We start from the raw sequence: 5,570 nt of genomic DNA, 5'->3' as shown, positions 1-5,570 counted from the left end.
AATAGGAAAAGGACTATGTCAAGGCTGTATATTGTCACCCTGCTTATTTAACTTCTATGCAGAGTACATCATGAGAAATGCTGGACTGGAAGAAACGCAAGCTGGAATCAAGATTGCCGGGAGAAATATCAATAACCTGCAGATGACACCACCCTTATGGCAGAAAGTGAAGAGGAGCTAAAACGCCTCCTGATGAAAGTGAAAGAGGAGAGTGAAAAAGTTGGCTTAAAGCTCAACATTCAGAACACTAAGATCATGGCATTCGGTCCCATCACTTCATGGGAAATAGATGGGGAAACAATAGAAACAGTGTCAGACTTTATTTTTCTGTGCTCCAAAATCACTGCAGATGGTGATTGCAGCCAGGAAATTAAAAGACGCTTACTCCTTGGAAGAAAAGTTATGACCAACCTAGATAGTATATTCAAAAGCAAAGACATTACTTTGCCAACTAAGGTCTGTCTAGTCAAGGCTATGGTTTTTCCTGTGGTCATCTATGGATGTGAGAGTTGGACTGTGAAGAAGGCTGTGCGTGGAAGAATTGATGCTTTTGAACTGTGGTGTTGGAGAAAACTCTTGAGAGTCCCTTGGACTGCAAGGAGATCCAACCAGTCCATTCTGAAGGAGATCAGCCCTGGGATTTCTTTGGAAGCAATGATGCTAAAGCTGAAGCTCCAGCACTTTGGCCACCTCATACGAAGAGTTGACTCATTGGAAAAGACTCTGATGCTGGGAGGGATTAGGGGCAGGAGGAGAAGGGGATGACAGAGGACGAGATGGCTGGATGGCATCACAGACCCAATGGACGTGAGTCTGAGTGAACTCCAGGAGATGGTGATGAACAGGGAGGCCTGGTGTGCTGCGATTAATGGGGTTGCAAAGAGTCGGACACGACTGAGTGACTGAACTGAACTGAACTGAACTGAAGTCAGGTGATGAGATTCAAAATGAATCCAGCACAGAGTTTACACCCACTGTGCCAATAAAATCATTCAAAAGTCCCTTTTGGTAAGCTGCAAACATGAATACAGTCTTTTGCTCTTTTCAGTTTCCATTCCGCATGCAATATGACTTAAGCTTTTACTCTCAAGAATTGGAGTCTATTGTCCCTCGCTTGACCTTATGAGTTGCTTTGGCCAATGCAATGAAATAGAAAGATATTAACATGAAGTTCCCAAATCTAGGTTGTGAGACACCTTCAACAATCCTACCCTTTCTCCTGGGATTTATCTGTCCTCCTCGAGTAAACAAGCCTGGGCTAATCCAATGAAGGATCAGATTTCATGTGACTCCTAATCAAACTAGTCTTCTGTTTACCCGGAAATACTACAGCCACTTCGATGAGCCAGTAGAAATCAGTAGAGCCACCACCTTGAACCCGGTCCCTATTGCTGACACATAGAATTATCAACTGTATAAATGGTGTTGCTTTAAGCCACTATGTTGTGTAATAAACTGGCCTGCAGTATAAAGTAACTCAGTGTATATTTCATAATCCATAGGGTAGATTTCACAAATTTTAACATTACAGTCAAATCTTTTACAATTCTCTCTAAGCCTCCATTTCAGTCTCAGACCTGCTACTTCTCTCCAGACAATCCAGTCTCAATTCTTATACTGTACAAGTTTTCTTAATCAATTAATACTTTCTGTGACTCTGTATTTCCTTTTTCTTTTTTGTATAAGCTATGCTCTCTTTATGGTCTCACCTATCTGTTCTCCTTGTGAACTCAGACTTTTTCTCGATAGTTCTAGTATTCAGTTCAGTTGCTCAGTTGTGTCCAACTCTTTGCGACCCCATGAATCACAGCATGCCAGGCCTCCCTGTCCATCACCAACTCCCAGAGTTCACTCAAACTCATGTCCATCGAGTTGGTGATGCCATCCAGCCATCTCATCCTCTGTCCTCCCCTTCTCCTCCTGCCCCCAATCCCTCCCAGCATCAGGGTCTTTTCCAATGAGTCAACTCTTCACATGAGGTAGCCAAAGTGCTGGAGTTTCAGCTTTAGCATCAGTCCTTCCAATGAACACCCAGGACTGATCTCCTTCAGAATGGACTGGTTGGATCTCCTTGCAGTCCAACAGACTCTCAAGAGTCTTCTCCAACACCACAGTTCAAAAGCATCAATTCTTCTGTGCTCAGCTTTCTTCACAGTCCAACTCTCACATCCATACATGACCACCATCCATAAAGATTTTGTAGACTTTCCCAAAAGAATGTAAGTAATATCTGACTTCCTGATTCCATATTTTATATATAACATTAATCATCTACATTTACCACCCAACACTGTGTTGTTTATATCTCTTATCCCTAGCATCATGGTAGACAAAGCTGCAGTATGTTCATTATCATTGGTGCTATTGTTTAGTCACCTGAGTTGTGTCTGACTCTTTTTCGACCCCATGGACTATAGATTGGCAGGCTCTTCTGTCCATAGGATTTCTCAGGCAAGAATACTGGAATGGGTTGCCATTTCCTTCTCCAAAGGATCTTTTTGACCTAGGGATAGAACCCGAGTCTTCTGCACTGACAGGTGGATTCTTTACCACTGAGCCACTGGGGCAGCCCACATTCATTATTACTTACCAAAAGTTTCTCCTTGTGCTACAACTCCATAGGAGGGATACACTTCTCTACTGTAGCTGGTACCAGTGTATTCTAACTGAGGTCTCAATGAGCATCTGGCTTCCCCACATGTTTGGAAGCTTCCAACCACACCTACTGGGTTCATTCTGGGCTTCCCTCTTTGCTCTGTTGTTAAAGAATCCACCGGCAATGCAGCAAACCCTGGTTCAATTAATTCCTGGGTCAGGAAGATCGACTGGAGAAGAGATAGGCTACCCACTCCAGTATTCTTGGCCTTCCCTTGTGGCTCAGCTGGTAAAGAATATGCCCACAATGCGAGAGACCATGGGTTTAATCCCTGGATTGGGAAGATCCCCTGGAAAAAGGAATGGCTATCCACTCCAGTATTCTGGCCTGGAGAATTCCATGGACTGTATAGTGGGGTTGGAAAGAGTCAGGACACGACTGAGCGACTTTCACTTTCAAGTGGACTTCTAGTCTCAAAATAGAGAAAGCAAAAAGGCAGAGAGCCTCTCAAGCTTACCTGCTAACATGGGAGCAAGACATTAATATCAGATATTTTTTTCTCATTTACATTGTTACATAAAATTGAGCGAAGTTCCCTGTGCTACATAGTAGGACCTTTCTGGCTATTCATTTTAAATACAGCAGTGTTTGAAAAAGAATAGATACATATTATGCATAACCAAATCATTTTGCTGTATACCTGAAGCTAAGACAATATTGTTAACTATATGCCAATATAAAATAAAATTGAAGAAGAGAATAAATCATGAGAGGGAGAGAGCAAAAAAGACATCAATATCAGCTATTTGGTTTCACAGTATTATAACTTTGGCTAACTAAGATAATAATAGCAGAGGCATTGAATTAAGACCTAGGAGGTTTTGGTTGGAAATAAATTACAGTTGCTTTAAACAACTGTTAAATAGTGTACATGTCATAAGCTCTTTAAACTTAAACACATTTCCATCCATTTTTAGCAGAGATTTTGTTGTTTGATCACATCTAGCTTGATTAAAAGTTATTTGTTAATAAACTGATTTTTTTTTCATGATTTAAATGGACACTAAGTATTCTCAAATGTTAAACTTATATCCCTAGACACACAAAGCCAGAGATTGAACCAGAGAATAAAATACATTTAAAAAGGAGTGGTATTGCATCCCCTGCTACACCAATTTCTAAAATATCTATGTTCAAGTTAAAAAATTAAAAAAAAAAACACCTTAAAGGTACTGAAATGCATAAGCTAAAATGTAAAATCCCATTCTTTTAAGCAACAATACCATTTTGGTATATCATTTTTCAGGTTCAATTTTTCTGTGTATATAACAATCCTTCTCTTATTTAATGTCATATTGACAAAAGAGTTGCTAGATATTTATCATTACTGCTTCTCAGCCTTTTGGCTAAGATCAAGTGTAGTATCCATTCTAAGAGTAGCAAGCATATCATTATTATTGAAATAAAGTTCAAGTATGGAGTGATTACTAGATTTCTAACAGAAAAACTACATTTTATGCCTTATTTTTACTTTAATAAGGTCTATGAGGGAAGATGTCCACATTTTTCCCACCGAAAGTACGTCCAATATACAGAATTATACGATGTGAGGTCATAATTTATGAATTAAAATATGTAAGTCTAAGCAGCTGGCTGGTTTCAGAAATACAAGAGCGATTTTCCATTAGCCTTTTCACTTTATGAATTGTGGTTTAACATTCTTACCACACCATAAACATATGAGCTTATGAAACATGTGTTGGCATATTACATGAAAATGCTACCACCCTACAGAATTTTTCTAAAACTTTCTTGAGGAATATATTGTTGTTGGAAAAAAAAGTTGTTTTTTTTTTATTTTTTATTTATTTATTTATTTTTTTTAATTTTAGTTTTTTATTTTTTAAATTTTAAAATCTTTAATTCTTACATGCATTCCCAAACATGAAACCCCCTCCCACCTCCCTCCCCAGAACATCTTTCTGGGTCATCCCCATGCACCAGCCCCAAGCATGCTGCATCCTGCGTCAGACATAGACTGGCGATTCAATTCACATGATAGTATACATGTTAGAATGTCATTCTCCCAAATCATCCCACCCTCTCCCTCTCCCTCTGAGTCCAAAAGTCCGTTATACACATCTGTGTCTCTTTCCCTGTCTTGCATACAGGGTCGTCATTGCCATCTTCCTAAATTCCATATATATGTGTTAGTATACTGTATTGGTGTTTTTCTTTCTGGCTTACTTCACTCTGTATAATCGGCTCCAGTTTCATCCATCTCATCAGAACTGATTCAAATGAATTCTTTTTAACGGCTGATTAATACTCCATTGTGTATATGTACCACAGCTTTCTTATCCATTCATCTGCTGATGGACATCTAGGTTGTTTCCATGTCCTGGCTATTATAAACAGTGCTGCGATGAACATTGGGGTACATGTGTCTCTTTCAATTCTGGTTTCCTCGGTGTGTATGCCCAGCAGTGGGATTGCTGGGTCATAAGGTAGTTCTATTTGCAATTTTTTAAGGAATCTCCACACTGTTCTCCATAGTGGCTGTACTAGTTTGCATTCCCACCAACAGTGTAGGAGGGTTCCCTTTTCTCCACACCCTCTCCAGCATTTATTGCTTGCAGATTTTTGGATCGCAGACATTCTGACTGGTGTGAAGTGGTACCTCATTGTGGTTTTGATTTGCATTTCTCTAATAATGAGTGATGTTGAGCATCTTTTCATGTGTTTGTTAGCCATCCGTATGTCTTCTTTGGAGAAATGTCTATTTAGTTCTTTGGCCCATTTTTGGATTGGGTCGTTTATTTTTCTGGAATTGAGCTGCATAAGTTGCTTGTATATTTTTGAGATTAGTTGTTTGTCAGTTGCTTCATTTGCTATGATTTTCTCCCATTCAGAAGGCTGTCTTTTCACCTTGCTTATATTTTCCTTTGTTGTGCAGAAGCTTTTAATTTTAATT

The 5,570-nt window shown here is 39.4% G+C and overlaps 1 pseudogene; it reads left to right on the top strand.

Moving 5' to 3' along the window:
- The first annotated feature begins 3,982 nt into the window (after positions 1–3,982).
- Positions 3,983–4,154, top strand: LOC138431069 (U2 spliceosomal RNA; annotated as a pseudogene).
- Positions 4,155–5,570: the final 1,416 nt, after the last annotated feature.

This window comes from Ovis canadensis, chromosome 1, assembly GCF_042477335.2.
Source record: "Ovis canadensis isolate MfBH-ARS-UI-01 breed Bighorn chromosome 1, ARS-UI_OviCan_v2, whole genome shotgun sequence".
NCBI classification, from domain to species: Eukaryota; Metazoa; Chordata; class Mammalia; order Artiodactyla; family Bovidae; genus Ovis; species Ovis canadensis.
This window is presented reverse-complemented; position numbering and strand designations above follow the sequence as displayed.